The 25,241-nt window shown below is 54.4% G+C and overlaps 60 non-coding genes across 60 annotated transcripts; 12 read left to right on the forward strand and 48 right to left on the reverse strand.

Moving 5' to 3' along the window:
- Positions 1 to 655: 655 nt before the first annotated feature.
- Trnai-aau (transfer RNA isoleucine (anticodon AAU)) lies at positions 656 to 729 on the reverse strand. Its single transcript has one exon. It is a non-coding gene; the product is annotated as a tRNA-Ile (tRNA).
- A 198-nt stretch (positions 730 to 927) lies between these two features.
- Positions 928 to 999, reverse strand: Trnae-uuc (transfer RNA glutamic acid (anticodon UUC)). Its single transcript has one exon. It is a non-coding gene; the product is annotated as a tRNA-Glu (tRNA).
- Positions 1,000 to 1,280: 281 nt separating this feature from the next.
- Positions 1,281 to 1,353, reverse strand: Trnam-cau (transfer RNA methionine (anticodon CAU)). Its single transcript has one exon. It is a non-coding gene; the product is annotated as a tRNA-Met (tRNA).
- A 293-nt stretch (positions 1,354 to 1,646) lies between these two features.
- On the reverse strand, positions 1,647 to 1,717 carry Trnag-gcc (transfer RNA glycine (anticodon GCC)). The gene has a single exon. It is a non-coding gene; the product is annotated as a tRNA-Gly (tRNA).
- Positions 1,718 to 2,058: 341 nt separating this feature from the next.
- Trnag-ucc (transfer RNA glycine (anticodon UCC)) lies at positions 2,059 to 2,130 on the forward strand. Its single transcript has one exon. It is a non-coding gene; the product is annotated as a tRNA-Gly (tRNA).
- A 586-nt stretch (positions 2,131 to 2,716) lies between these two features.
- Trnai-aau (transfer RNA isoleucine (anticodon AAU)) lies at positions 2,717 to 2,790 on the reverse strand. The gene has a single exon. It is a non-coding gene; the product is annotated as a tRNA-Ile (tRNA).
- Positions 2,791 to 2,988: 198 nt separating this feature from the next.
- Positions 2,989 to 3,060, reverse strand: Trnae-uuc (transfer RNA glutamic acid (anticodon UUC)). Its single transcript has one exon. It is a non-coding gene; the product is annotated as a tRNA-Glu (tRNA).
- Positions 3,061 to 3,341: 281 nt separating this feature from the next.
- Trnam-cau (transfer RNA methionine (anticodon CAU)) lies at positions 3,342 to 3,414 on the reverse strand. Its single transcript has one exon. It is a non-coding gene; the product is annotated as a tRNA-Met (tRNA).
- A 293-nt stretch (positions 3,415 to 3,707) lies between these two features.
- On the reverse strand, positions 3,708 to 3,778 carry Trnag-gcc (transfer RNA glycine (anticodon GCC)). Its single transcript has one exon. It is a non-coding gene; the product is annotated as a tRNA-Gly (tRNA).
- Positions 3,779 to 4,119: 341 nt separating this feature from the next.
- Trnag-ucc (transfer RNA glycine (anticodon UCC)) lies at positions 4,120 to 4,191 on the forward strand. The gene has a single exon. It is a non-coding gene; the product is annotated as a tRNA-Gly (tRNA).
- Positions 4,192 to 4,777: 586 nt separating this feature from the next.
- Positions 4,778 to 4,851, reverse strand: Trnai-aau (transfer RNA isoleucine (anticodon AAU)). The gene has a single exon. It is a non-coding gene; the product is annotated as a tRNA-Ile (tRNA).
- A 198-nt stretch (positions 4,852 to 5,049) lies between these two features.
- Trnae-uuc (transfer RNA glutamic acid (anticodon UUC)) lies at positions 5,050 to 5,121 on the reverse strand. Its single transcript has one exon. It is a non-coding gene; the product is annotated as a tRNA-Glu (tRNA).
- A 281-nt stretch (positions 5,122 to 5,402) lies between these two features.
- Trnam-cau (transfer RNA methionine (anticodon CAU)) lies at positions 5,403 to 5,475 on the reverse strand. Its single transcript has one exon. It is a non-coding gene; the product is annotated as a tRNA-Met (tRNA).
- A 293-nt stretch (positions 5,476 to 5,768) lies between these two features.
- Positions 5,769 to 5,839, reverse strand: Trnag-gcc (transfer RNA glycine (anticodon GCC)). Its single transcript has one exon. It is a non-coding gene; the product is annotated as a tRNA-Gly (tRNA).
- A 341-nt stretch (positions 5,840 to 6,180) lies between these two features.
- Trnag-ucc (transfer RNA glycine (anticodon UCC)) lies at positions 6,181 to 6,252 on the forward strand. Its single transcript has one exon. It is a non-coding gene; the product is annotated as a tRNA-Gly (tRNA).
- A 586-nt stretch (positions 6,253 to 6,838) lies between these two features.
- Trnai-aau (transfer RNA isoleucine (anticodon AAU)) lies at positions 6,839 to 6,912 on the reverse strand. The gene has a single exon. It is a non-coding gene; the product is annotated as a tRNA-Ile (tRNA).
- Positions 6,913 to 7,110: 198 nt separating this feature from the next.
- Trnae-uuc (transfer RNA glutamic acid (anticodon UUC)) lies at positions 7,111 to 7,182 on the reverse strand. Its single transcript has one exon. It is a non-coding gene; the product is annotated as a tRNA-Glu (tRNA).
- Positions 7,183 to 7,463: 281 nt separating this feature from the next.
- Trnam-cau (transfer RNA methionine (anticodon CAU)) lies at positions 7,464 to 7,536 on the reverse strand. The gene has a single exon. It is a non-coding gene; the product is annotated as a tRNA-Met (tRNA).
- Positions 7,537 to 7,829: 293 nt separating this feature from the next.
- Positions 7,830 to 7,900, reverse strand: Trnag-gcc (transfer RNA glycine (anticodon GCC)). The gene has a single exon. It is a non-coding gene; the product is annotated as a tRNA-Gly (tRNA).
- A 341-nt stretch (positions 7,901 to 8,241) lies between these two features.
- Positions 8,242 to 8,313, forward strand: Trnag-ucc (transfer RNA glycine (anticodon UCC)). The gene has a single exon. It is a non-coding gene; the product is annotated as a tRNA-Gly (tRNA).
- Positions 8,314 to 8,899: 586 nt separating this feature from the next.
- On the reverse strand, positions 8,900 to 8,973 carry Trnai-aau (transfer RNA isoleucine (anticodon AAU)). Its single transcript has one exon. It is a non-coding gene; the product is annotated as a tRNA-Ile (tRNA).
- A 198-nt stretch (positions 8,974 to 9,171) lies between these two features.
- Positions 9,172 to 9,243, reverse strand: Trnae-uuc (transfer RNA glutamic acid (anticodon UUC)). The gene has a single exon. It is a non-coding gene; the product is annotated as a tRNA-Glu (tRNA).
- Positions 9,244 to 9,524: 281 nt separating this feature from the next.
- On the reverse strand, positions 9,525 to 9,597 carry Trnam-cau (transfer RNA methionine (anticodon CAU)). The gene has a single exon. It is a non-coding gene; the product is annotated as a tRNA-Met (tRNA).
- A 293-nt stretch (positions 9,598 to 9,890) lies between these two features.
- Positions 9,891 to 9,961, reverse strand: Trnag-gcc (transfer RNA glycine (anticodon GCC)). The gene has a single exon. It is a non-coding gene; the product is annotated as a tRNA-Gly (tRNA).
- Positions 9,962 to 10,302: 341 nt separating this feature from the next.
- Trnag-ucc (transfer RNA glycine (anticodon UCC)) lies at positions 10,303 to 10,374 on the forward strand. Its single transcript has one exon. It is a non-coding gene; the product is annotated as a tRNA-Gly (tRNA).
- A 586-nt stretch (positions 10,375 to 10,960) lies between these two features.
- Trnai-aau (transfer RNA isoleucine (anticodon AAU)) lies at positions 10,961 to 11,034 on the reverse strand. Its single transcript has one exon. It is a non-coding gene; the product is annotated as a tRNA-Ile (tRNA).
- Positions 11,035 to 11,232: 198 nt separating this feature from the next.
- Positions 11,233 to 11,304, reverse strand: Trnae-uuc (transfer RNA glutamic acid (anticodon UUC)). The gene has a single exon. It is a non-coding gene; the product is annotated as a tRNA-Glu (tRNA).
- A 281-nt stretch (positions 11,305 to 11,585) lies between these two features.
- Positions 11,586 to 11,658, reverse strand: Trnam-cau (transfer RNA methionine (anticodon CAU)). Its single transcript has one exon. It is a non-coding gene; the product is annotated as a tRNA-Met (tRNA).
- A 293-nt stretch (positions 11,659 to 11,951) lies between these two features.
- On the reverse strand, positions 11,952 to 12,022 carry Trnag-gcc (transfer RNA glycine (anticodon GCC)). The gene has a single exon. It is a non-coding gene; the product is annotated as a tRNA-Gly (tRNA).
- Positions 12,023 to 12,363: 341 nt separating this feature from the next.
- Trnag-ucc (transfer RNA glycine (anticodon UCC)) lies at positions 12,364 to 12,435 on the forward strand. Its single transcript has one exon. It is a non-coding gene; the product is annotated as a tRNA-Gly (tRNA).
- A 586-nt stretch (positions 12,436 to 13,021) lies between these two features.
- Trnai-aau (transfer RNA isoleucine (anticodon AAU)) lies at positions 13,022 to 13,095 on the reverse strand. The gene has a single exon. It is a non-coding gene; the product is annotated as a tRNA-Ile (tRNA).
- A 198-nt stretch (positions 13,096 to 13,293) lies between these two features.
- Trnae-uuc (transfer RNA glutamic acid (anticodon UUC)) lies at positions 13,294 to 13,365 on the reverse strand. Its single transcript has one exon. It is a non-coding gene; the product is annotated as a tRNA-Glu (tRNA).
- Positions 13,366 to 13,646: 281 nt separating this feature from the next.
- Trnam-cau (transfer RNA methionine (anticodon CAU)) lies at positions 13,647 to 13,719 on the reverse strand. Its single transcript has one exon. It is a non-coding gene; the product is annotated as a tRNA-Met (tRNA).
- A 293-nt stretch (positions 13,720 to 14,012) lies between these two features.
- Positions 14,013 to 14,083, reverse strand: Trnag-gcc (transfer RNA glycine (anticodon GCC)). Its single transcript has one exon. It is a non-coding gene; the product is annotated as a tRNA-Gly (tRNA).
- Positions 14,084 to 14,424: 341 nt separating this feature from the next.
- Trnag-ucc (transfer RNA glycine (anticodon UCC)) lies at positions 14,425 to 14,496 on the forward strand. The gene has a single exon. It is a non-coding gene; the product is annotated as a tRNA-Gly (tRNA).
- Positions 14,497 to 15,082: 586 nt separating this feature from the next.
- On the reverse strand, positions 15,083 to 15,156 carry Trnai-aau (transfer RNA isoleucine (anticodon AAU)). The gene has a single exon. It is a non-coding gene; the product is annotated as a tRNA-Ile (tRNA).
- A 198-nt stretch (positions 15,157 to 15,354) lies between these two features.
- Positions 15,355 to 15,426, reverse strand: Trnae-uuc (transfer RNA glutamic acid (anticodon UUC)). The gene has a single exon. It is a non-coding gene; the product is annotated as a tRNA-Glu (tRNA).
- A 281-nt stretch (positions 15,427 to 15,707) lies between these two features.
- On the reverse strand, positions 15,708 to 15,780 carry Trnam-cau (transfer RNA methionine (anticodon CAU)). The gene has a single exon. It is a non-coding gene; the product is annotated as a tRNA-Met (tRNA).
- A 293-nt stretch (positions 15,781 to 16,073) lies between these two features.
- On the reverse strand, positions 16,074 to 16,144 carry Trnag-gcc (transfer RNA glycine (anticodon GCC)). Its single transcript has one exon. It is a non-coding gene; the product is annotated as a tRNA-Gly (tRNA).
- A 341-nt stretch (positions 16,145 to 16,485) lies between these two features.
- On the forward strand, positions 16,486 to 16,557 carry Trnag-ucc (transfer RNA glycine (anticodon UCC)). The gene has a single exon. It is a non-coding gene; the product is annotated as a tRNA-Gly (tRNA).
- Positions 16,558 to 17,143: 586 nt separating this feature from the next.
- On the reverse strand, positions 17,144 to 17,217 carry Trnai-aau (transfer RNA isoleucine (anticodon AAU)). The gene has a single exon. It is a non-coding gene; the product is annotated as a tRNA-Ile (tRNA).
- A 198-nt stretch (positions 17,218 to 17,415) lies between these two features.
- On the reverse strand, positions 17,416 to 17,487 carry Trnae-uuc (transfer RNA glutamic acid (anticodon UUC)). Its single transcript has one exon. It is a non-coding gene; the product is annotated as a tRNA-Glu (tRNA).
- A 281-nt stretch (positions 17,488 to 17,768) lies between these two features.
- On the reverse strand, positions 17,769 to 17,841 carry Trnam-cau (transfer RNA methionine (anticodon CAU)). The gene has a single exon. It is a non-coding gene; the product is annotated as a tRNA-Met (tRNA).
- A 293-nt stretch (positions 17,842 to 18,134) lies between these two features.
- Trnag-gcc (transfer RNA glycine (anticodon GCC)) lies at positions 18,135 to 18,205 on the reverse strand. The gene has a single exon. It is a non-coding gene; the product is annotated as a tRNA-Gly (tRNA).
- Positions 18,206 to 18,546: 341 nt separating this feature from the next.
- On the forward strand, positions 18,547 to 18,618 carry Trnag-ucc (transfer RNA glycine (anticodon UCC)). The gene has a single exon. It is a non-coding gene; the product is annotated as a tRNA-Gly (tRNA).
- A 586-nt stretch (positions 18,619 to 19,204) lies between these two features.
- Trnai-aau (transfer RNA isoleucine (anticodon AAU)) lies at positions 19,205 to 19,278 on the reverse strand. The gene has a single exon. It is a non-coding gene; the product is annotated as a tRNA-Ile (tRNA).
- Positions 19,279 to 19,476: 198 nt separating this feature from the next.
- On the reverse strand, positions 19,477 to 19,548 carry Trnae-uuc (transfer RNA glutamic acid (anticodon UUC)). The gene has a single exon. It is a non-coding gene; the product is annotated as a tRNA-Glu (tRNA).
- Positions 19,549 to 19,829: 281 nt separating this feature from the next.
- Positions 19,830 to 19,902, reverse strand: Trnam-cau (transfer RNA methionine (anticodon CAU)). Its single transcript has one exon. It is a non-coding gene; the product is annotated as a tRNA-Met (tRNA).
- A 293-nt stretch (positions 19,903 to 20,195) lies between these two features.
- Positions 20,196 to 20,266, reverse strand: Trnag-gcc (transfer RNA glycine (anticodon GCC)). Its single transcript has one exon. It is a non-coding gene; the product is annotated as a tRNA-Gly (tRNA).
- Positions 20,267 to 20,607: 341 nt separating this feature from the next.
- On the forward strand, positions 20,608 to 20,679 carry Trnag-ucc (transfer RNA glycine (anticodon UCC)). Its single transcript has one exon. It is a non-coding gene; the product is annotated as a tRNA-Gly (tRNA).
- Positions 20,680 to 21,265: 586 nt separating this feature from the next.
- Trnai-aau (transfer RNA isoleucine (anticodon AAU)) lies at positions 21,266 to 21,339 on the reverse strand. The gene has a single exon. It is a non-coding gene; the product is annotated as a tRNA-Ile (tRNA).
- Positions 21,340 to 21,537: 198 nt separating this feature from the next.
- Trnae-uuc (transfer RNA glutamic acid (anticodon UUC)) lies at positions 21,538 to 21,609 on the reverse strand. Its single transcript has one exon. It is a non-coding gene; the product is annotated as a tRNA-Glu (tRNA).
- Positions 21,610 to 21,890: 281 nt separating this feature from the next.
- Positions 21,891 to 21,963, reverse strand: Trnam-cau (transfer RNA methionine (anticodon CAU)). Its single transcript has one exon. It is a non-coding gene; the product is annotated as a tRNA-Met (tRNA).
- A 293-nt stretch (positions 21,964 to 22,256) lies between these two features.
- Positions 22,257 to 22,327, reverse strand: Trnag-gcc (transfer RNA glycine (anticodon GCC)). The gene has a single exon. It is a non-coding gene; the product is annotated as a tRNA-Gly (tRNA).
- A 341-nt stretch (positions 22,328 to 22,668) lies between these two features.
- Positions 22,669 to 22,740, forward strand: Trnag-ucc (transfer RNA glycine (anticodon UCC)). The gene has a single exon. It is a non-coding gene; the product is annotated as a tRNA-Gly (tRNA).
- Positions 22,741 to 23,326: 586 nt separating this feature from the next.
- Positions 23,327 to 23,400, reverse strand: Trnai-aau (transfer RNA isoleucine (anticodon AAU)). Its single transcript has one exon. It is a non-coding gene; the product is annotated as a tRNA-Ile (tRNA).
- Positions 23,401 to 23,598: 198 nt separating this feature from the next.
- Trnae-cuc (transfer RNA glutamic acid (anticodon CUC)) lies at positions 23,599 to 23,670 on the reverse strand. Its single transcript has one exon. It is a non-coding gene; the product is annotated as a tRNA-Glu (tRNA).
- Positions 23,671 to 23,951: 281 nt separating this feature from the next.
- Positions 23,952 to 24,024, reverse strand: Trnam-cau (transfer RNA methionine (anticodon CAU)). Its single transcript has one exon. It is a non-coding gene; the product is annotated as a tRNA-Met (tRNA).
- A 293-nt stretch (positions 24,025 to 24,317) lies between these two features.
- On the reverse strand, positions 24,318 to 24,388 carry Trnag-gcc (transfer RNA glycine (anticodon GCC)). The gene has a single exon. It is a non-coding gene; the product is annotated as a tRNA-Gly (tRNA).
- Positions 24,389 to 24,729: 341 nt separating this feature from the next.
- Trnag-ucc (transfer RNA glycine (anticodon UCC)) lies at positions 24,730 to 24,801 on the forward strand. The gene has a single exon. It is a non-coding gene; the product is annotated as a tRNA-Gly (tRNA).
- Positions 24,802 to 25,241: the final 440 nt, after the last annotated feature.

Below are 25,241 nucleotides of genomic sequence, written 5' to 3' on the forward strand. Positions count from 1 at the left end.
GTCGTGGTGTAATGGTCAGCATAGTTGCCTTCCAAGCAGTTGATCCGGGTTCGATTCCCGGCCACCGCAGCAGGCTTTTAATTTCGCGTATGAGTACTTTTGCCACGCGCTCTTAAACTATTGTTTTTTCGCCCTCTTACTCGCTGCATACCAGCCCTTAGTGTGTCTCGACTTGTCTCGACTTTGCTCAGCTGACGCGAGAGCTGACGCTCTCAAATCGGCCTATATCAAAACGACAAGCACGAGAAACGACTGAGAGAGGTAAGGAGAGGCGAGGCGAGGCGATGGACACACAGCACGCCCCCTTCATTTCACGGTGGCGTCTCCCTGGCCGAATCGGGCTGTAGCTCCGAAAACAAAGGAGAAACAAAAATAGGAAGTAAAACTGCCAATAGTGCCCTGTGTTCCCATGCGCTCACCCGCCCAAGTACTGACAAGGGCCAAAGTTGTTACGCATCGGCAATCGGACATTTTCTTTCATTTTCTCTAACCAGTGTATTCAAGATATTATGGCCATTGCCGAGTGAATGCTGTAGTGCTTCCCGACGAGTCGGGTTCGGATCCTCTGTCAACTTCCACGCAGGGTGATGATCATTTGGTCATCACACTCGCCAGCTGAAATCGGCGCTGCCTTTTCGCAGTAGTAAAAGAGAAGTGGCCCGTGGGGGGATCGAACCCACGACCTTCGCGTTATTAGCACGACGCTCTAACCAACTGAGCTAACGGGCCTCGGCAGATGCAGTTGCTCAGCCCTACGCTGGAATCAGGTGGCATGAAGCCATACACCATTCCTATGGTCGTCGTGTGTCTGCTTCCCTAGTCTATATTCTGCTGACGGTCACGAAACAGTAGCTATATTGCGAGCAGGACGGGAAACGGCCGCTCGGACAGCTCAAACTTGTCACGATTCGTGTGGAAAAAATTCCGTTCCGGTACCGGGAATCGAACCCGGGCCTCCTGGGTGAAAGCCAGGTATCCTAGCCACTAGACCACACCGGATGCGGCCGTTTCATTCGACCGTTCGTACGGTCGCTTGTCGCATTGTCGCTCTCTTTGCGAGCATCTTTGCACATACTGACTGGCAAGGCGCGCACCTCAAACGTCGCAGAGCAATGCTTTTGGCTTCATGCTCTGCTGGGAGAAGAGGAATAGGGAAGCTGTATGTAGCAATAACAGGAAGTAAACATTTTCCCGCTGAAGCGTTGAAACGTTGTGGATAACAAACAAGAAATAAGTTGGCGCCCTAGCAACAGCACCACCTTCAGTCACAGAAAATTAGATGCCCCGGGTGTGGATCGAACTCACGACCTTAAGATTATGAGACTTACGCGCTGCCTACTGCGCTACCGAGGCAGGCGATCGTTAGACCTTCTGGAATCTTGGTAAGTATCGAATACAAGTGGTAGAGAGTCTGCACTCCCTGGCTCATTTTTTCTGTTGCTACACGTGCATTCACGGCGCGGCAGGCAACTTGCGATGCTAGGCCGACGCCAGTATGTACAATAGCACGCAGGAGTCCAAACGAGCAGTCGTCCGCGCTGCATGATTGGTTCTTTCCATACGGAATCCCGCGGTTCATTCTCATGGCTCACGCAGTTCGAGTGCGAAAGACACGCAGCACCCCTACCGGAGAAAAAACAAAATGATGCATCGGCCGGGAATCGAACCCGGGCCGCCCGCGTGGCAGGCGAGCATTCTACCACTGAACCACCGATGCTCGGGCCAGCGGTACCTTCACGCTGCTTCCCGAGCAGATGTCTCAAGGGAAAGTGGGACTGCCGTCAAGCGCCGTAGCATTCTGTGGAGAAGATGCTGCAGACGCTGAATCCTGCACTGCACTGCTTAAAGATGCCGCCAGAACGCGGTCCTCTGCGTACTCTTGCGTCGCCGGCGCCGACTCTTGCCAAAGGATGCGAAATGTGCGCGGATACGCTGTCCGAATGCGTCTGGATGTGCTCCCCTAGCCTGCCTCGAAATGCGCCTGCCGGGTACGATCACCTTCGGCCGCTGCCGACAGGCGGGAAGCCGACTCAGCGCGGTGGCGGGGCGCTCGCTTGTGCGGTCGTGGTGTAATGGTCAGCATAGTTGCCTTCCAAGCAGTTGATCCGGGTTCGATTCCCGGCCACCGCAGCAGGCTTTTAATTTCGCGTATGAGTACTTTTGCCACGCGCTCTTAAACTATTGTTTTTTCGCCCTCTTACTCGCTGCATACCAGCCCTTAGTGTGTCTCGACTTGTCTCGACTTTGCTCAGCTGACGCGAGAGCTGACGCTCTCAAATCGGCCTATATCAAAACGACAAGCACGAGAAACGACTGAGAGAGGTAAGGAGAGGCGAGGCGAGGCGATGGACACACAGCACGCCCCCTTCATTTCACGGTGGCGTCTCCCTGGCCGAATCGGGCTGTAGCTCCGAAAACAAAGGAGAAACAAAAATAGGAAGTAAAACTGCCAATAGTGCCCTGTGTTCCCATGCGCTCACCCGCCCAAGTACTGACAAGGGCCAAAGTTGTTACGCATCGGCAATCGGACATTTTCTTTCATTTTCTCTAACCAGTGTATTCAAGATATTATGGCCATTGCCGAGTGAATGCTGTAGTGCTTCCCGACGAGTCGGGTTCGGATCCTCTGTCAACTTCCACGCAGGGTGATGATCATTTGGTCATCACACTCGCCAGCTGAAATCGGCGCTGCCTTTTCGCAGTAGTAAAAGAGAAGTGGCCCGTGGGGGGATCGAACCCACGACCTTCGCGTTATTAGCACGACGCTCTAACCAACTGAGCTAACGGGCCTCGGCAGATGCAGTTGCTCAGCCCTACGCTGGAATCAGGTGGCATGAAGCCATACACCATTCCTATGGTCGTCGTGTGTCTGCTTCCCTAGTCTATATTCTGCTGACGGTCACGAAACAGTAGCTATATTGCGAGCAGGACGGGAAACGGCCGCTCGGACAGCTCAAACTTGTCACGATTCGTGTGGAAAAAATTCCGTTCCGGTACCGGGAATCGAACCCGGGCCTCCTGGGTGAAAGCCAGGTATCCTAGCCACTAGACCACACCGGATGCGGCCGTTTCATTCGACCGTTCGTACGGTCGCTTGTCGCATTGTCGCTCTCTTTGCGAGCATCTTTGCACATACTGACTGGCAAGGCGCGCACCTCAAACGTCGCAGAGCAATGCTTTTGGCTTCATGCTGTGCTGGGAGAAGAGGAATAGGGAAGCTGTATGTAGCAATAACAGGAAGTAAACATTTTCCCGCTGAAGCGTTGAAACGTTGTGGATAACAAACAAGAAATAAGTTGGCGCCCTAGCAACAGCACCACCTTCAGTCACAGAAAATTAGATGCCCCGGGTGTGGATCGAACTCACGACCTTAAGATTATGAGACTTACGCGCTGCCTACTGCGCTACCGAGGCAGGCGATCGTTAGACCTTCTGGAATCTTGGTAAGTATCGAATACAAGTGGTAGAGAGTCTGCACTCCCTGGCTCATTTTTTCTGTTGCTACACGTGCATTCACGGCGCGGCAGGCAACTTGCGATGCTAGGCCGACGCCAGTATGTACAATAGCACGCAGGAGTCCAAACGAGCAGTCGTCCGCGCTGCATGATTGGTTCTTTCCATACGGAATCCCGCGGTTCATTCTCATGGCTCACGCAGTTCGAGTGCGAAAGACACGCAGCACCCCTACCGGAGAAAAAACAAAATGATGCATCGGCCGGGAATCGAACCCGGGCCGCCCGCGTGGCAGGCGAGCATTCTACCACTGAACCACCGATGCTCGGGCCAGCGGTACCTTCACGCTGCTTCCCGAGCAGATGTCTCAAGGGAAAGTGGGACTGCCGTCAAGCGCCGTAGCATTCTGTGGAGAAGATGCTGCAGACGCTGAATCCTGCACTGCACTGCTTAAAGATGCCGCCAGAACGCGGTCCTCTGCGTACTCTTGCGTCGCCGGCGCCGACTCTTGCCAAAGGATGCGAAATGTGCGCGGATACGCTGTCCGAATGCGTCTGGATGTGCTCCCCTAGCCTGCCTCGAAATGCGCCTGCCGGGTACGATCACCTTCGGCCGCTGCCGACAGGCGGGAAGCCGACTCAGCGCGGTGGCGGGGCGCTCGCTTGTGCGGTCGTGGTGTAATGGTCAGCATAGTTGCCTTCCAAGCAGTTGATCCGGGTTCGATTCCCGGCCACCGCAGCAGGCTTTTAATTTCGCGTATGAGTACTTTTGCCACGCGCTCTTAAACTATTGTTTTTTCGCCCTCTTACTCGCTGCATACCAGCCCTTAGTGTGTCTCGACTTGTCTCGACTTTGCTCAGCTGACGCGAGAGCTGACGCTCTCAAATCGGCCTATATCAAAACGACAAGCACGAGAAACGACTGAGAGAGGTAAGGAGAGGCGAGGCGAGGCGATGGACACACAGCACGCCCCCTTCATTTCACGGTGGCGTCTCCCTGGCCGAATCGGGCTGTAGCTCCGAAAACAAAGGAGAAACAAAAATAGGAAGTAAAACTGCCAATAGTGCCCTGTGTTCCCATGCGCTCACCCGCCCAAGTACTGACAAGGGCCAAAGTTGTTACGCATCGGCAATCGGACATTTTCTTTCATTTTCTCTAACCAGTGTATTCAAGATATTATGGCCATTGCCGAGTGAATGCTGTAGTGCTTCCCGACGAGTCGGGTTCGGATCCTCTGTCAACTTCCACGCAGGGTGATGATCATTTGGTCATCACACTCGCCAGCTGAAATCGGCGCTGCCTTTTCGCAGTAGTAAAAGAGAAGTGGCCCGTGGGGGGATCGAACCCACGACCTTCGCGTTATTAGCACGACGCTCTAACCAACTGAGCTAACGGGCCTCGGCAGATGCAGTTGCTCAGCCCTACGCTGGAATCAGGTGGCATGAAGCCATACACCATTCCTATGGTCGTCGTGTGTCTGCTTCCCTAGTCTATATTCTGCTGACGGTCACGAAACAGTAGCTATATTGCGAGCAGGACGGGAAACGGCCGCTCGGACAGCTCAAACTTGTCACGATTCGTGTGGAAAAAATTCCGTTCCGGTACCGGGAATCGAACCCGGGCCTCCTGGGTGAAAGCCAGGTATCCTAGCCACTAGACCACACCGGATGCGGCCGTTTCATTCGACCGTTCGTACGGTCGCTGGTCGCATTGTCGCTCTCTTTGCGAGCATCTTTGCACATACTGACTGGCAAGGCGCGCACCTCAAACGTCGCAGAGCAATGCTTTTGGCTTCATGCTGTGCTGGGAGAAGAGGAATAGGGAAGCTGTATGTAGCAATAACAGGAAGTAAACATTTTCCCGCTGAAGCGTTGAAACGTTGTGGATAACAAACAAGAAATAAGTTGGCGCCCTAGCAACAGCACCACCTTCAGTCACAGAAAATTAGATGCCCCGGGTGTGGATCGAACTCACGACCTTAAGATTATGAGACTTACGCGCTGCCTACTGCGCTACCGAGGCAGGCGATCGTTAGACCTTCTGGAATCTTGGTAAGTATCGAATACAAGTGGTAGAGAGTCTGCACTCCCTGGCTCATTTTTTCTGTTGCTACACGTGCATTCACGGCGCGGCAGGCAACTTGCGATGCTAGGCCGACGCCAGTATGTACAATAGCACGCAGGAGTCCAAACGAGCAGTCGTCCGCGCTGCATGATTGGTTCTTTCCATACGGAATCCCGCGGTTCATTCTCATGGCTCACGCAGTTCGAGTGCGAAAGACACGCAGCACCCCTACCGGAGAAAAAACAAAATGATGCATCGGCCGGGAATCGAACCCGGGCCGCCCGCGTGGCAGGCGAGCATTCTACCACTGAACCACCGATGCTCGGGCCAGCGGTACCTTCACGCTGCTTCCCGAGCAGATGTCTCAAGGGAAAGTGGGACTGCCGTCAAGCGCCGTAGCATTCTGTGGAGAAGATGCTGCAGACGCTGAATCCTGCACTGCACTGCTTAAAGATGCCGCCAGAACGCGGTCCTCTGCGTACTCTTGCGTCGCCGGCGCCGACTCTTGCCAAAGGATGCGAAATGTGCGCGGATACGCTGTCCGAATGCGTCTGGATGTGCTCCCCTAGCCTGCCTCGAAATGCGCCTGCCGGGTACGATCACCTTCGGCCGCTGCCGACAGGCGGGAAGCCGACTCAGCGCGGTGGCGGGGCGCTCGCTTGTGCGGTCGTGGTGTAATGGTCAGCATAGTTGCCTTCCAAGCAGTTGATCCGGGTTCGATTCCCGGCCACCGCAGCAGGCTTTTAATTTCGCGTATGAGTACTTTTGCCACGCGCTCTTAAACTATTGTTTTTTCGCCCTCTTACTCGCTGCATACCAGCCCTTAGTGTGTCTCGACTTGTCTCGACTTTGCTCAGCTGACGCGAGAGCTGACGCTCTCAAATCGGCCTATATCAAAACGACAAGCACGAGAAACGACTGAGAGAGGTAAGGAGAGGCGAGGCGAGGCGATGGACACACAGCACGCCCCCTTCATTTCACGGTGGCGTCTCCCTGGCCGAATCGGGCTGTAGCTCCGAAAACAAAGGAGAAACAAAAATAGGAAGTAAAACTGCCAATAGTGCCCTGTGTTCCCATGCGCTCACCCGCCCAAGTACTGACAAGGGCCAAAGTTGTTACGCATCGGCAATCGGACATTTTCTTTCATTTTCTCTAACCAGTGTATTCAAGATATTATGGCCATTGCCGAGTGAATGCTGTAGTGCTTCCCGACGAGTCGGGTTCGGATCCTCTGTCAACTTCCACGCAGGGTGATGATCATTTGGTCATCACACTCGCCAGCTGAAATCGGCGCTGCCTTTTCGCAGTAGTAAAAGAGAAGTGGCCCGTGGGGGGATCGAACCCACGACCTTCGCGTTATTAGCACGACGCTCTAACCAACTGAGCTAACGGGCCTCGGCAGATGCAGTTGCTCAGCCCTACGCTGGAATCAGGTGGCATGAAGCCATACACCATTCCTATGGTCGTCGTGTGTCTGCTTCCCTAGTCTATATTCTGCTGACGGTCACGAAACAGTAGCTATATTGCGAGCAGGACGGGAAACGGCCGCTCGGACAGCTCAAACTTGTCACGATTCGTGTGGAAAAAATTCCGTTCCGGTACCGGGAATCGAACCCGGGCCTCCTGGGTGAAAGCCAGGTATCCTAGCCACTAGACCACACCGGATGCGGCCGTTTCATTCGACCGTTCGTACGGTCGCTTGTCGCATTGTCGCTCTCTTTGCGAGCATCTTTGCACATACTGACTGGCAAGGCGCGCACCTCAAACGTCGCAGAGCAATGCTTTTGGCTTCATGCTGTGCTGGGAGAAGAGGAATAGGGAAGCTGTATGTAGCAATAACAGGAAGTAAACATTTTCCCGCTGAAGCGTTGAAACGTTGTGGATAACAAACAAGAAATAAGTTGGCGCCCTAGCAACAGCACCACCTTCAGTCACAGAAAATTAGATGCCCCGGGTGTGGATCGAACTCACGACCTTAAGATTATGAGACTTACGCGCTGCCTACTGCGCTACCGAGGCAGGCGATCGTTAGATCTTCTGGAATCTTGGTAAGTATCGAATACAAGTGGTAGAGAGTCTGCACTCCCTGGCTCATTTTTTCTGTTGCTACACGTGCATTCACGGCGCGGCAGGCAACTTGCGATGCTAGGCCGACGCCAGTATGTACAATAGCACGCAGGAGTCCAAACGAGCAGTCGTCCGCGCTGCATGATTGGTTCTTTCCATACGGAATCCCGCGGTTCATTCTCATGGCTCACGCAGTTCGAGTGCGAAAGACACGCAGCACCCCTACCGGAGAAAAAACAAAATGATGCATCGGCCGGGAATCGAACCCGGGCCGCCCGCGTGGCAGGCGAGCATTCTACCACTGAACCACCGATGCTCGGGCCAGCGGTACCTTCACGCTGCTTCCCGAGCAGATGTCTCAAGGGAAAGTGGGACTGCCGTCAAGCGCCGTAGCATTCTGTGGAGAAGATGCTGCAGACGCTGAATCCTGCACTGCACTGCTTAAAGATGCCGCCAGAACGCGGTCCTCTGCGTACTCTTGCGTCGCCGGCGCCGACTCTTGCCAAAGGATGCGAAATGTGCGCGGATACGCTGTCCGAATGCGTCTGGATGTGCTCCCCTAGCCTGCCTCGAAATGCGCCTGCCGGGTACGATCACCTTCGGCCGCTGCCGACAGGCGGGAAGCCGACTCAGCGCGGTGGCGGGGCGCTCGCTTGTGCGGTCGTGGTGTAATGGTCAGCATAGTTGCCTTCCAAGCAGTTGATCCGGGTTCGATTCCCGGCCACCGCAGCAGGCTTTTAATTTCGCGTATGAGTACTTTTGCCACGCGCTCTTAAACTATTGTTTTTTCGCCCTCTTACTCGCTGCATACCAGCCCTTAGTGTGTCTCGACTTGTCTCGACTTTGCTCAGCTGACGCGAGAGCTGACGCTCTCAAATCGGCCTATATCAAAACGACAAGCACGAGAAACGACTGAGAGAGGTAAGGAGAGGCGAGGCGAGGCGATGGACACACAGCACGCCCCCTTCATTTCACGGTGGCGTCTCCCTGGCCGAATCGGGCTGTAGCTCCGAAAACAAAGGAGAAACAAAAATAGGAAGTAAAACTGCCAATAGTGCCCTGTGTTCCCATGCGCTCACCCGCCCAAGTACTGACAAGGGCCAAAGTTGTTACGCATCGGCAATCGGACATTTTCTTTCATTTTCTCTAACCAGTGTATTCAAGATATTATGGCCATTGCCGAGTGAATGCTGTAGTGCTTCCCGACGAGTCGGGTTCGGATCCTCTGTCAACTTCCACGCAGGGTGATGATCATTTGGTCATCACACTCGCCAGCTGAAATCGGCGCTGCCTTTTCGCAGTAGTAAAAGAGAAGTGGCCCGTGGGGGGATCGAACCCACGACCTTCGCGTTATTAGCACGACGCTCTAACCAACTGAGCTAACGGGCCTCGGCAGATGCAGTTGCTCAGCCCTACGCTGGAATCAGGTGGCATGAAGCCATACACCATTCCTATGGTCGTCGTGTGTCTGCTTCCCTAGTCTATATTCTGCTGACGGTCACGAAACAGTAGCTATATTGCGAGCAGGACGGGAAACGGCCGCTCGGACAGCTCAAACTTGTCACGATTCGTGTGGAAAAAATTCCGTTCCGGTACCGGGAATCGAACCCGGGCCTCCTGGGTGAAAGCCAGGTATCCTAGCCACTAGACCACACCGGATGCGGCCGTTTCATTCGACCGTTCGTACGGTCGCTTGTCGCATTGTCGCTCTCTTTGCGAGCATCTTTGCACATACTGACTGGCAAGGCGCGCACCTCAAACGTCGCAGAGCAATGCTTTTGGCTTCATGCTGTGCTGGGAGAAGAGGAATAGGGAAGCTGTATGTAGCAATAACAGGAAGTAAACATTTTCCCGCTGAAGCGTTGAAACGTTGTGGATAACAAACAAGAAATAAGTTGGCGCCCTAGCAACAGCACCACCTTCAGTCACAGAAAATTAGATGCCCCGGGTGTGGATCGAACTCACGACCTTAAGATTATGAGACTTACGCGCTGCCTACTGCGCTACCGAGGCAGGCGATCGTTAGACCTTCTGGAATCTTGGTAAGTATCGAATACAAGTGGTAGAGAGTCTGCACTCCCTGGCTCATTTTTTCTGTTGCTACACGTGCATTCACGGCGCGGCAGGCAACTTGCGATGCTAGGCCGACGCCAGTATGTACAATAGCACGCAGGAGTCCAAACGAGCAGTCGTCCGCGCTGCATGATTGGTTCTTTCCATACGGAATCCCGCGGTTCATTCTCATGGCTCACGCAGTTCGAGTGCGAAAGACACGCAGCACCCCTACCGGAGAAAAAACAACATGATGCATCGGCCGGGAATCGAACCCGGGCCGCCCGCGTGGCAGGCGAGCATTCTACCACTGAACCACCGATGCTCGGGCCAGCGGTACCTTCACGCTGCTTCCCGAGCAGATGTCTCAGGGGAAAGTGGGACTGCCGTCAAGCGCCGTAGCATTCTGTGGAGAAGATGCTGCAGACGCTGAATCCTGCACTGCACTGCTTAAAGATGCCGCCAGAACGCGGTCCTCTGCGTACTCTTGCGTCGCCGGCGCCGACTCTTGCCAAAGGATGCGAAATGTGCGCGGATACGCTGTCCGAATGCGTCTGGATGTGCTCCCCTAGCCTGCCTCGAAATGCGCCTGCCGGGTACGATCACCTTCGGCCGCTGCCGACAGGCGGGAAGCCGACTCAGCGCGGTGGCGGGGCGCTCGCTTGTGCGGTCGTGGTGTAATGGTCAGCATAGTTGCCTTCCAAGCAGTTGATCCGGGTTCGATTCCCGGCCACCGCAGCAGGCTTTTAATTTCGCGTATGAGTACTTTTGCCACGCGCTCTTAAACTATTGTTTTTTCGCCCTCTTACTCGCTGCATACCAGCCCTTAGTGTGTCTCGACTTGTCTCGACTTTGCTCAGCTGACGCGAGAGCTGACGCTCTCAAATCGGCCTATATCAAAACGACAAGCACGAGAAACGACTGAGAGAGGTAAGGAGAGGCGAGGCGAGGCGATGGACACACAGCACGCCCCCTTCATTTCACGGTGGCGTCTCCCTGGCCGAAACGGGCTGTAGCTCCGAAAACAAAGGAGAAACAAAAATAGGAAGTAAAACTGCCAATAGTGCCCTGTGTTCCCATGCGCTCACTCGCCCAAGTACTGACAAGGGCCAAAGTTGTTACGCATCGGCAATCGGACATTTTCTTTCATTTTCTCTAACCAGTGTATTCAAGATATTATGGCCATTGCCGAGTGAATGCTGTAGTGCTTCCCGACGAGTCGGGTTCGGATCCTCTGTCAACTTCCACGCAGGGTGATGATCATTTGGTCATCACACTCGCCAGCTGAAATCGGCGCTGCCTTTTCGCAGTAGTAAAAGAGAAGTGGCCCGTGGGGGGATCGAACCCACGACCTTCGCGTTATTAGCACGACGCTCTAACCAACTGAGCTAACGGGCCTCGGCAGATGCAGTTGCTCAGCCCTACGCTGGAATCAGGTGGCATGAAGCCATACACCATTCCTATGGTCGTCGTGTGTCTGCTTCCCTAGTCTATATTCTGCTGACGGTCACGAAACAGTAGCTATATTGCGAGCAGGACGGGAAACGGCCGCTCGGACAGCTCAAACTTGTCACGATTCGTGTGGAAAAAATTCCGTTCCGGTACCGGGAATCGAACCCGGGCCTCCTGGGTGAAAGCCAGGTATCCTAGCCACTAGACCACACCGGATGCGGCCGTTTCATTCGACCGTTCGTACGGTCGCTTGTCGCATTGTCGCTCTCTTTGCGAGCATCTTTGCACATACTGACTGGCAAGGCGCGCACCTCAAACGTCGCAGAGCAATGCTTTTGGCTTCATGCTGTGCTGGGAGAAGAGGAATAGGGAAGCTGTATGTAGCAATAACAGGAAGTAAACATTTTCCCGCTGAAGCGTTGAAACGTTGTGGATAACAAACAAGAAATAAGTTGGCGCCCTAGCAACAGCACCACCTTCAGTCACAGAAAATTAGATGCCCCGGGTGTGGATCGAACTCACGACCTTAAGATTATGAGACTTACGCGCTGCCTACTGCGCTACCGAGGCAGGCGATCGTTAGACCTTCTGGAATCTTGGTAAGTATCGAATACAAGTGGTAGAGAGTCTGCACTCCCTGGCTCATTTTTTCTGTTGCTACACGTGCATTCACGGCGCGGCAGGCAACTTGCGATGCTAGGCCGACGCCAGTATGTACAATAGCACGCAGGAGTCCAAACGAGCAGTCGTCCGCGCTGCATGATTGGTTCTTTCCATACGGAATCCCGCGGTTCATTCTCATGGCTCACGCAGTTCGAGTGCGAAAGACACGCAGCACCCCTACCGGAGAAAAAACAACATGATGCATCGGCCGGGAATCGAACCCGGGCCGCCCGCGTGGCAGGCGAGCATTCTACCACTGAACCACCGATGCTCGGGCCAGCGGTACCTTCACGCTGCTTCCCGAGCAGATGTCTCAGGGGAAAGTGGGACTGCCGTCAAGCGCCGTAGCATTCTGTGGAGAAGATGCTGCAGACGCTGAATCCTGCACTGCACTGCTTAAAGATGCCGCCAGAACGCGGTCCTCTGCGTACTCTTGCGTCGCCGGCGCCGACTCTTGCCAAAGGATGCGAAATGTGCGCGGATACGCTGTCCGAATGCGTCTGGATGTGCTCCCCTAGCCTGCCTCGAAATGCGCCTGCCGGGTACGATCACCTTCGGCCGCTGCCGACAGGCGGGAAGCCGACTCAGCGCGGTGGCGGGGCGCTCGCTTGTGCGGTCGTGGTGTAATGGTCAGCATAGTTGCCTTCCAAGCAGTTGATCCGGGTTCGATTCCCGGCCACCGCAGCAGGCTTTTAATTTCGCGTATGAGTACTTTTGCCACGCGCTCTTAAACTATTGTTTTTTCGCCCTCTTACTCGCTGCATACCAGCCCTTAGTGTGTCTCGACTTGTCTCGACTTTGCTCAGCTGACGCGAGAGCTGACGCTCTCAAATCGGCCTATATCAAAACGACAAGCACGAGAAACGACTGAGAGAGGTAAGGAGAGGCGAGGCGAGGCGATGGACACACAGCACGCCCCCTTCATTTCACGGTGGCGTCTCCCTGGCCGAATCGGGCTGTAGCTCCGAAAACAAAGGAGAAACAAAAATAGGAAGTAAAACTGCCAATAGTGCCCTGTGTTCCCATGCGCTCACCCGCCCAAGTACTGACAAGGGCCAAAGTTGTTACGCATCGGCAATCGGACATTTTCTTTCATTTTCTCTAACCAGTGTATTCAAGATATTATGGCCATTGCCGAGTGAATGCTGTAGTGCTTCCCGACGAGTCGGGTTCGGATCCTCTGTCAACTTCCACGCAGGGTGATGATCATTTGGTCATCACACTCGCCAGCTGAAATCGGCGCTGCCTTTTCGCAGTAGTAAAAGAGAAGTGGCCCGTGGGGGGATCGAACCCACGACCTTCGCGTTATTAGCACGACGCTCTAACCAACTGAGCTAACGGGCCTCGGCAGATGCAGTTGCTCAGCCCTACGCTGGAATCAGGTGGCATGAAGCCATACACCATTCCTATGGTCGTCGTGTGTCTGCTTCCCTAGTCTATATTCTGCTGACGGTCACGAAACAGTAGCTATATTGCGAGCAGGACGGGAAACGGCCGCTCGGACAGCTCAAACTTGTCACGATTCGTGTGGAAAAAATTCCGTTCCGGTACCGGGAATCGAACCCGGGCCTCCTGGGTGAAAGCCAGGTATCCTAGCCACTAGACCACACCGGATGCGGCCGTTTCATTCGACCGTTCGTACGGTCGCTTGTCGCATTGTCGCTCTCTTTGCGAGCATCTTTGCACATACTGACTGGCAAGGCGCGCACCTCAAACGTCGCAGAGCAATGCTTTTGGCTTCATGCTGTGCTGGGAGAAGAGGAATAGGGAAGCTGTATGTAGCAATAACAGGAAGTAAACATTTTCCCGCTGAAGCGTTGAAACGTTGTGGATAACAAACAAGAAATAAGTTGGCGCCCTAGCAACAGCACCACCTTCAGTCACAGAAAATTAGATGCCCCGGGTGTGGATCGAACTCACGACCTTAAGATTATGAGACTTACGCGCTGCCTACTGCGCTACCGAGGCAGGCGATCGTTAGACCTTCTGGAATCTTGGTAAGTATCGAATACAAGTGGTAGAGAGTCTGCACTCCCTGGCTCATTTTTTCTGTTGCTACACGTGCATTCACGGCGCGGCAGGCAACTTGCGATGCTAGGCCGACGCCAGTATGTACAATAGCACGCAGGAGTCCAAACGAGCAGTCGTCCGCGCTGCATGATTGGTTCTTTCCATACGGAATCCCGCGGTTCATTCTCATGGCTCACGCAGTTCGAGTGCGAAAGACACGCAGCACCCCTACCGGAGAAAAAACAAAATGATGCATCGGCCGGGAATCGAACCCGGGCCGCCCGCGTGGCAGGCGAGCATTCTACCACTGAACCACCGATGCTCGGGCCAGCGGTACCTTCACGCTGCTTCCCGAGCAGATGTCTCAAGGGAAAGTGGGACTGCCGTCAAGCGCCGTAGCATTCTGTGGAGAAGATGCTGCAGACGCTGAATCCTGCACTGCACTGCTTAAAGATGCCGCCAGAACGCGGTCCTCTGCGTACTCTTGCGTCGCCGGCGCCGACTCTTGCCAAAGGATGCGAAATGTGCGCGGATACGCTGTCCGAATGCGTCTGGATGTGCTCCCCTAGCCTGCCTCGAAATGCGCCTGCCGGGTACGATCACCTTCGGCCGCTGCCGACAGGCGGGAAGCCGACTCAGCGCGGTGGCGGGGCGCTCGCTTGTGCGGTCGTGGTGTAATGGTCAGCATAGTTGCCTTCCAAGCAGTTGATCCGGGTTCGATTCCCGGCCACCGCAGCAGGCTTTTAATTTCGCGTATGAGTACTTTTGCCACGCGCTCTTAAACTATTGTTTTTTCGCCCTCTTACTCGCTGCATACCAGCCCTTAGTGTGTCTCGACTTGTCTCGACTTTGCTCAGCTGACGCGAGAGCTGACGCTCTCAAATCGGCCTATATCAAAACGACAAGCACGAGAAACGACTGAGAGAGGTAAGGAGAGGCGAGGCGAGGCGATGGACACACAGCACGCCCCCTTCATTTCACGGTGGCGTCTCCCTGGCCGAAACGGGCTGTAGCTCCGAAAACAAAGGAGAAACAAAAATAGGAAGTAAAACTGCCAATAGTGCCCTGTGTTCCCATGCGCTCACTCGCCCAAGTACTGACAAGGGCCAAAGTTGTTACGCATCGGCAATCGGACATTTTCTTTCATTTTCTCTAACCAGTGTATTCAAGATATTATGGCCATTGCCGAGTGAATGCTGTAGTGCTTCCCGACGAGTCGGGTTCGGATCCTCTGTCAACTTCCACGCAGGGTGATGATCATTTGGTCATCACACTCGCCAGCTGAAATCGGCGCTGCCTTTTCGCAGTAGTAAAAGAGAAGTGGCCCGTGGGGGGATCGAACCCACGACCTTCGCGTTATTAGCACGACGCTCTAACCAACTGAGCTAACGGGCCTCGGCAGATGCAGTTGCTCAGCCCTACGCTGGAATCAGGTGGCATGAAGCCATACACCATTCCTATGGTCGTCGTGTGTCTGCTTCCCTAGTCTATATTCTGCTGACGGTCACGAAACAGTAGCTATATTGCGAGCAGGACGGGAAACGGCCGCTCGGACAGCTCAAACTTGTCACGATTCGTGTGGAAAAAATTCCGTTCCGGTACCGGGAATCGAACCCGGGCCTCCTGGGTGAAAGCCAGGTATCCTAGCCACTAGACCACACCGGATGCGGCCGTTTCATTCGACCGTTCGTACGGTCGCTTGTCGCATTGTCGCTCTCTTTGCGAGCATCTTTGCACATACTGACTGGCAAGGCGCGCACCTCAAACGTCGCAGAGCAATGCTTTTGGCTTCATGCTGTGCTGGGAGAAGAGGAATAGGGAAGCTGTATGTAGCAATAACAGGAAGTAAACATTTTCCCGCTGAAGCGTTGAAACGTTGTGGATAACAAACAAGAAATAAGTTGGCGCCCTAGCAACAGCACCACCTTCAGTCACAGAAAATTAGATGCCCCGGGTGTGGATCGAACTCACGACCTTAAGATTATGAGACTTACGCGCTGCCTACTGCGCTACCGAGGCAGGCGATCGTTAGACCTTCTGGAATCTTGGTAAGTATCGAATACAAGTGGTAGAGAGTCTGCACTCCCTGGCTCATTTTTTCTGTTGCTACACGTGCATTCACGGCGCGGCAGGCAACTTGCGATGCTAGGCCGACGCCAGTATGTACAATAGCACGCAGGAGTCCAAACGAGCAGTCGTCCGCGCTGCATGATTGGTTCTTTCCATACGGAATCCCGCGGTTCATTCTCATGGCTCACGCAGTTCGAGTGCGAAAGACACGCAGCACCCCTACCGGAGAAAAAACAACATGATGCATCGGCCGGGAATCGAACCCGGGCCGCCCGCGTGGCAGGCGAGCATTCTACCACTGAACCACCGATGCTCGGGCCAGCGGTACCTTCACGCTGCTTCCCGAGCAGATGTCTCAAGGGAAAGTGGGACTGCCGTCAAGCGCCGTAGCATTCTGTGGAGAAGATGCTGCAGACGCTGAATCCTGCACTGCACTGCTTAAAGATGCCGCCAGAACGCGGTCCTCTGCGTACTCTTGCGTCGCCGGCGCCGACTCTTGCCAAAGGATGCGAAATGTGCGCGGATACGCTGTCCGAATGCGTCTGGATGTGCTCCCCTAGCCTGCCTCGAAATGCGCCTGCCGGGTACGATCACCTTCGGCCGCTGCCGACAGGCGGGAAGCCGACTCAGCGCGGTGGCGGGGCGCTCGCTTGTGCGGTCGTGGTGTAATGGTCAGCATAGTTGCCTTCCAAGCAGTTGATCCGGGTTCGATTCCCGGCCACCGCAGCAGGCTTTTAATTTCGCGTATGAGTACTTTTGCCACGCGCTCTTAAACTATTGTTTTTTCGCCCTCTTACTCGCTGCATACCAGCCCTTAGTGTGTCTCGACTTGTCTCGACTTTGCTCAGCTGACGCGAGAGCTGACGCTCTCAAATCGGCCTATATCAAAACGACAAGCACGAGAAACGACTGAGAGAGGTAAGGAGAGGCGAGGCGAGGCGATGGACACACAGCACGCCCCCTTCATTTCACGGTGGCGTCTCCCTGGCCGAATCGGGCTGTAGCTCCGAAAACAAAGGAGAAACAAAAATAGGAAGTAAAACTGCCAATAGTGCCCTGTGTTCCCATGCGCTCACCCGCCCAAGTACTGACAAGGGCCAAAGTTGTTACGCATCGGCAATCGGACATTTTCTTTCATTTTCTCTAACCAGTGTATTCAAGATATTATGGCCATTGCCGAGTGAATGCTGTAGTGCTTCCCGACGAGTCGGGTTCGGATCCTCTGTCAACTTCCACGCAGGGTGATGATCATTTGGTCATCACACTCGCCAGCTGAAATCGGCGCTGCCTTTTCGCAGTAGTAAAAGAGAAGTGGCCCGTGGGGGGATCGAACCCACGACCTTCGCGTTATTAGCACGACGCTCTAACCAACTGAGCTAACGGGCCTCGGCAGATGCAGTTGCTCAGCCCTACGCTGGAATCAGGTGGCATGAAGCCATACACCATTCCTATGGTCGTCGTGTGTCTGCTTCCCTAGTCTATATTCTGCTGACGGTCACGAAACAGTAGCTATATTGCGAGCAGGACGGGAAACGGCCGCTCGGACAGCTCAAACTTGTCACGATTCGTGTGGAAAAAATTCCGTTCCGGTACCGGGAATCGAACCCGGGCCTCCTGGGTGAAAGCCAGGTATCCTAGCCACTAGACCACACCGGATGCGGCCGTTTCATTCGACCGTTCGTACGGTCGCTTGTCGCATTGTCGCTCTCTTTGCGAGCATCTTTGCACATACTGACTGGCAAGGCGCGCACCTCAAACGTCGCAGAGCAATGCTTTTGGCTTCATGCTGTGCTGGGAGAAGAGGAATAGGGAAGCTGTATGTAGCAATAACAGGAAGTAAACATTTTCCCGCTGAAGCGTTGAAACGTTGTGGATAACAAACAAGAAATAAGTTGGCGCCCTAGCAACAGCACCACCTTCAGTCACAGAAAATTAGATGCCCCGGGTGTGGATCGAACTCACGACCTTAAGATTATGAGACTTACGCGCTGCCTACTGCGCTACCGAGGCAGGCGATCGTTAGACCTTCTGGAATCTTGGTAAGTATCGAATACAAGTGGTAGAGAGTCTGCACTCCCTGGCTCATTTTTTCTGTTGCTACACGTGCATTCACGGCGCGGCAGGCAACTTGCGATGCTAGGCCGACGCCAGTATGTACAATAGCACGCAGGAGTCCAAACGAGCAGTCGTCCGCGCTGCATGATTGGTTCTTTCCATACGGAATCCCGCGGTTCATTCTCATGGCTCACGCAGTTCGAGTGCGAAAGACACGCAGCACCCCTACCGGAGAAAAAACAAAATGATGCATCGGCCGGGAATCGAACCCGGGCCGCCCGCGTGGCAGGCGAGCATTCTACCACTGAACCACCGATGCTCGGGCCAGCGGTACCTTCACGCTGCTTCCCGAGCAGATGTCTCAGGGGAAAGTGGGACTGCCGTCAAGCGCCGTAGCATTCTGTGGAGAAGATGCTGCAGACGCTGAATCCTGCACTGCACTGCTTAAAGATGCCGCCAGAACGCGGTCCTCTGCGTACTCTTGCGTCGCCGGCGCCGACTCTTGCCAAAGGATGCGAAATGTGCGCGGATACGCTGTCCGAATGCGTCTGGATGTGCTCCCCTAGCCTGCCTCGAAATGCGCCTGCCGGGTACGATCACCTTCGGCCGCTGCCGACAGGCGGGAAGCCGACTCAGCGCGGTGGCGGGGCGCTCGCTTGTGCGGTCGTGGTGTAATGGTCAGCATAGTTGCCTTCCAAGCAGTTGATCCGGGTTCGATTCCCGGCCACCGCAGCAGGCTTTTAATTTCGCGTATGAGTACTTTTGCCACGCGCTCTTAAACTATTGTTTTTTCGCCCTCTTACTCGCTGCATACCAGCCCTTAGTGTGTCTCGACTTGTCTCGACTTTGCTCAGCTGACGCGAGAGCTGACGCTCTCAAATCGGCCTATATCAAAACGACAAGCACGAGAAACGACTGAGAGAGGTAAGGAGAGGCGAGGCGAGGCGATGGACACACAGCACGCCCCCTTCATTTCACGGTGGCGTCTCCCTGGCCGAAACGGGCTGTAGCTCCGAAAACAAAGGAGAAACAAAAATAGGAAGTAAAACTGCCAATAGTGCCCTGTGTTCCCATGCGCTCACTCGCCCAAGTACTGACAAGGGCCAAAGTTGTTACGCATCGGCAATCGGACATTTTCTTTCATTTTCTCTAACCAGTGTATTCAAGATATTATGGCCATTGCCGAGTGAATGCTGTAGTGCTTCCCGACGAGTCGGGTTCGGATCCTCTGTCAACTTCCACGCAGGGTGATGATCATTTGGTCATCACACTCGCCAGCTGAAATCGGCGCTGCCTTTTCGCAGTAGTAAAAGAGAAGTGGCCCGTGGGGGGATCGAACCCACGACCTTCGCGTTATTAGCACGACGCTCTAACCAACTGAGCTAACGGGCCTCGGCAGATGCAGTTGCTCAGCCCTACGCTGGAATCAGGTGGCATGAAGCCATACACCATTCCTATGGTCGTCGTGTGTCTGCTTCCCTAGTCTATATTCTGCTGACGGTCACGAAACAGTAGCTATATTGCGAGCAGGACGGGAAACGGCCGCTCGGACAGCTCAAACTTGTCACGATTCGTGTGGAAAAAATTCCGTTCCGGTACCGGGAATCGAACCCGGGCCTCCTGGGTGAAAGCCAGGTATCCTAGCCACTAGACCACACCGGATGCGGCCGTTTCATTCGACCGTTCGTACGGTCGCTTGTCGCATTGTCGCTCTCTTTGCGAGCATCTTTGCACATACTGACTGGCAAGGCGCGCACCTCAAACGTCGCAGAGCAATGCTTTTGGCTTCATGCTGTGCTGGGAGAAGAGGAATAGGGAAGCTGTATGTAGCAATAACAGGAAGTAAACATTTTCCCGCTGAAGCGTTGAAACGTTGTGGATAACAAACAAGAAATAAGTTGGCGCCCTAGCAACAGCACCACCTTCAGTCACAGAAAATTAGATGCCCCGGGTGTGGATCGAACTCACGACCTTAAGATTATGAGACTTACGCGCTGCCTACTGCGCTACCGAGGCAGGCGATCGTTAGACCTTCTGGAATCTTGGTAAGTATCGAATACAAGTGGTAGAGAGTCTGCACTCCCTGGCTCATTTTTTCTGTTGCTACACGTGCATTCACGGCGCGGCAGGCAACTTGCGATGCTAGGCCGACGCCAGTATGTACAATAGCACGCAGGAGTCCAAACGAGCAGTCGTCCGCGCTGCATGATTGGTTCTTTCCATACGGAATCCCGCGGTTCATTCTCATGGCTCACGCAGTTCGAGTGCGAAAGACACGCAGCACCCCTACCGGAGAAAAAACAACATGATGCATCGGCCGGGAATCGAACCCGGGCCGCCCGCGTGGCAGGCGAGCATTCTACCACTGAACCACCGATGCTCGGGCCAGCGGTACCTTCACGCTGCTTCCCGAGCAGATGTCTCAGGGGAAAGTGGGACTGCCGTCAAGCGCCGTAGCATTCTGTGGAGAAGATGCTGCAGACGCTGAATCCTGCACTGCACTGCTTAAAGATGCCGCCAGAACGCGGTCCTCTGCGTACTCTTGCGTCGCCGGCGCCGACTCTTGCCAAAGGATGCGAAATGTGCGCGGATACGCTGTCCGAATGCGTCTGGATGTGCTCCCCTAGCCTGCCTCGAAATGCGCCTGCCGGGTACGATCACCTTCGGCCGCTGCCGACAGGCGGGAAGCCGACTCAGCGCGGTGGCGGGGCGCTCGCTTGTGCGGTCGTGGTGTAATGGTCAGCATAGTTGCCTTCCAAGCAGTTGATCCGGGTTCGATTCCCGGCCACCGCAGCAGGCTTTTAATTTCGCGTATGAGTACTTTTGCCACGCGCTCTTAAACTATTGTTTTTTCGCCCTCTTACTCGCTGCATACCAGCCCTTAGTGTGTCTCGACTTGTCTCGACTTTGCTCAGCTGACGCGAGAGCTGACGCTCTCAAATCGGCCTATATCAAAACGACAAGCACGAGAAACGACTGAGAGAGGTAAGGAGAGGCGAGGCGAGGCGATGGACACACAGCACGCCCCCTTCATTTCACGGTGGCGTCTCCCTGGCCGAAACGGGCTGTAGCTCCGAAAACAAAGGAGAAACAAAAATAGGAAGTAAAACTGCCAATAGTGCCCTGTGTTCCCATGCGCTCACTCGCCCAAGTACTGACAAGGGCCAAAGTTGTTACGCATCGGCAATCGGACATTTTCTTTCATTTTCTCTAACCAGTGTATTCAAGATATTATGGCCATTGCCGAGTGAATGCTGTAGTGCTTCCCGACGAGTCGGGTTCGGATCCTCTGTCAACTTCCACGCAGGGTGATGATCATTTGGTCATCACACTCGCCAGCTGAAATCGGCGCTGCCTTTTCGCAGTAGTAAAAGAGAAGTGGCCCGTGGGGGGATCGAACCCACGACCTTCGCGTTATTAGCACGACGCTCTAACCAACTGAGCTAACGGGCCTCGGCAGATGCAGTTGCTCAGCCCTACGCTGGAATCAGGTGGCATGAAGCCATACACCATTCCTATGGTCGTCGTGTGTCTGCTTCCCTAGTCTATATTCTGCTGACGGTCACGAAACAGTAGCTATATTGCGAGCAGGACGGGAAACGGCCGCTCGGACAGCTCAAACTTGTCACGATTCGTGTGGAAAAAATTCCGTTCCGGTACCGGGAATCGAACCCGGGCCTCCTGGGTGAAAGCCAGGTATCCTAGCCACTAGACCACACCGGATGCGGCCGTTTCATTCGACCGTTCGTACGGTCGCTTGTCGCATTGTCGCTCTCTTTGCGAGCATCTTTGCACATACTGACTGGCAAGGCGCGCACCTCAAACGTCGCAGAGCAATGCTTTTGGCTTCATGCTGTGCTGGGAAAAGAGGAATAGGGAAGCTGTATGTAGCAATAACAGGAAGTAAACATTTTCCCGCTGAAGCGTTGAAACGTTGTGGATAACAAACAAGAAATAAGTTGGCGCCCTAGCAACAGCACCACCTTCAGTCACAGAAAATTAGATGCCCCGGGTGTGGATCGAACTCACGACCTTAAGATTATGAGACTTACGCGCTGCCTACTGCGCTACCGAGGCAGGCGATCGTTAGACCTTCTGGAATCTTGGTAAGTATCGAATACAAGTGGTAGAGAGTCTGCACTCCCTGGCTCATTTTTTCTGTTGCTACACGTGCATTCACGGCGCGGCAGGCAACTTGCGATGCTAGGCCGACGCCAGTATGTACAATAGCACGCAGGAGTCCAAACGAGCAGTCGTCCGCGCTGCATGATTGGTTCTTTCCATACGGAATCCCGCGGTTCATTCTCATGGCTCACGCAGTTCGAGTGCGAAAGACACGCAGCACCCCTACCGGAGAAAAAACAACATGATGCATCGGCCGGGAATCGAACCCGGGCCGCCCGCGTGGCAGGCGAGCATTCTACCACTGAACCACCGATGCTCGGGCCAGCGGTACCTTCACGCTGCTTCCCGAGCAGATGTCTCAGGGGAAAGTGGGACTGCCGTCAAGCGCCGTAGCATTCTGTGGAGAAGATGCTGCAGACGCTGAATCCTGCACTGCACTGCTTAAAGATGCCGCCAGAACGCGGTCCTCTGCGTACTCTTGCGTCGCCGGCGCCGACTCTTGCCAAAGGATGCGAAATGTGCGCGGATACGCTGTCCGAATGCGTCTGGATGTGCTCCCCTAGCCTGCCTCGAAATGCGCCTGCCGGGTACGATCACCTTCGGCCGCTGCCGACAGGCGGGAAGCCGACTCAGCGCGGTGGCGGGGCGCTCGCTTGTGCGGTCGTGGTGTAATGGTCAGCATAGTTGCCTTCCAAGCAGTTGATCCGGGTTCGATTCCCGGCCACCGCAGCAGGCTTTTAATTTCGCGTATGAGTACTTTTGCCACGCGCTCTTAAACTATTGTTTTTTCGCCCTCTTACTCGCTGCATACCAGCCCTTAGTGTGTCTCGACTTGTCTCGACTTTGCTCAGCTGACGCGAGAGCTGACGCTCTCAAATCGGCCTATATCAAAACGACAAGCACGAGAAACGACTGAGAGAGGTAAGGAGAGGCGAGGCGAGGCGATGGACACACAGCACGCCCCCTTCATTTCACGGTGGCGTCTCCCTGGCCGAATCGGGCTGTAGCTCCGAAAACAAAGGAGAAACAAAAATAGGAAGTAAAACTGCCAATAGTGCCCTGTGTTCCCATGCGCTCACCCGCCCAAGTACTGACAAGGGCCAAAGTTGTTACGCATCGGCAATCGGACATTTTCTTTCATTTTCTCTAACCAGTGTATTCAAGATATTATGGCCATTGCCGAGTGAATGCTGTAGTGCTTCCCGACGAGTCGGGTTCGGATCCTCTGTCAACTTCCACGCAGGGTGATGATCATTTGGTCATCACACTCGCCAGCTGAAATCGGCGCTGCCTTTTCGCAGTAGTAAAAGAGAAGTGGCCCGTGGGGGGATCGAACCCACGACCTTCGCGTTATTAGCACGACGCTCTAACCAACTTAGCTAACGGGCCTCGGCAGATGCAGTTGCTCAGCCCTACGCTGGAATCAGGTGGCATGAAGCCATACACCATTCCTATGGTCGTCGTGTGTCTGCTTCCCTAGTCTATATTCTGCTGACGGTCACGAAACAGTAGCTATATTGCGAGCAGGACGGGAAACGGCCGCTCGGACAGCTCAAACTTGTCACGATTCGTGTGGAAAAAATTCCGTTCCGGTACCGGGAATCGAACCCGGGCCTCCTGGGTGAGAGCCAGGTATCCTAGCCACTAGACCACACCGGATGCGGCCGTTTCATTCGACCGTTCGTACGGTCGCTTGTCGCATTGTCGCTCTCTTTGCGAGCATCTTTGCACATACTGACTGGCAAGGCGCGCACCTCAAACGTCGCAGAGCAATGCTTTTGGCTTCATGCTGTGCTGGGAGAAGAGGAATAGGGAAGCTGTATGTAGCAATAACAGGAAGTAAACATTTTCCCGCTGAAGCGTTGAAACGTTGTGGATAACAAACAAGAAATAAGTTGGAGCCCTAGCAACAGCACCACCTTCAGTCACAGAAAATTAGATGCCCCGGGTGTGGATCGAACTCACGACCTTAAGATTATGAGACTTACGCGCTGCCTACTGCGCTACCGAGGCAGGCGATCGTTAGACCTTCTGGAATCTTGGTAAGTATCGAATACAAGTGGTAGAGAGTCTGCACTCCCTGGCTCATTTTTTCTGTTGCTACACGTGCATTCACGGCGCGGCAGGCAACTTGCGATGCTAGGCCGACGCCAGTATGTACAATAGCACGCAGGAGTCCAAACGAGCAGTCGTCCGCGCTGCATGATTGGTTCTTTCCATACGGAATCCCGCGGTTCATTCTCATGGCTCACGCAGTTCGAGTGCGAAAGACACGCAGCACCCCTACCGGAGAAAAAACAAAATGATGCATCGGCCGGGAATCGAACCCGGGCCGCCCGCGTGGCAGGCGAGCATTCTACCACTGAACCACCGATGCTCGGGCCATCGGTACCTTCACGCTGCTTCCCGAGCAGATGTCTCAAGGGAAAGTGGGACTGCCGTTAAGCGCCGTAGCATTCTGTGGAGAAGATGCTGCAGACGCTGAATCCTGCACTGCACTGCTTAAAGATGCCGCCAGAACGCGGTCCTCTGCGTACTCTTGCGTCGCCGGCGCCGACTCTTGCCAAAGGATGCGAAATGTGCGCGGATACGCTGTCCGAATGCGTCTGGATGTGCTCCCCTAGCCTGCCTCGAAATGCGCCTGCCGGGTACGATCACCTTCGGCCGCTGCCGACAGGCGGGAAGCCGACTCAGCGCGGTGGCGGGGCGCTCGCTTGTGCGGTCGTGGTGTAATGGTCAGCATAGTTGCCTTCCAAGCAGTTGATCCGGGTTCGATTCCCGGCCACCGCAGCAGGCTTTTAATTTCGCGTATGAGTACTTTTGCCACGCGCTCTTAAACTATTGTTTTTTCGCCCTCTTACTCGCTGCATACCAGCCCTTAGTGTGTCTCGACTTGTCTCGACTTTGCTCAGCTGACGCGAGAGCTGACGCTCTCAAATCGGCCTATATCAAAACGACAAGCACGAGAAACGACTGAGAGAGGTAAGGAGAGGCGAGGCGAGGCGATGGACACACAGCACGCCCCCTTCATTTCACGGTGGCGTCTCCCTGGCCGAATCGGGCTGTAGCTCCGAAAACAAAGGAGAAACAAAAATAGGAAGTAAAACTGCCAATAGTGCCCTGTGTTCCCATGCGCTCACCCGCCCAAGTACTGACAAGGGCCAAAGTTGTTACGCATCGGCAATCGGACATTTTCTTTCATTTTCTCTAACCAGTGTATTCAAGATATT

This window comes from Schistocerca serialis, unplaced genomic scaffold (assembly GCF_023864345.2).
Source record: "Schistocerca serialis cubense isolate TAMUIC-IGC-003099 unplaced genomic scaffold, iqSchSeri2.2 HiC_scaffold_1344, whole genome shotgun sequence".
Classification (NCBI taxonomy): Eukaryota; Metazoa; Arthropoda; class Insecta; order Orthoptera; family Acrididae; genus Schistocerca; species Schistocerca serialis.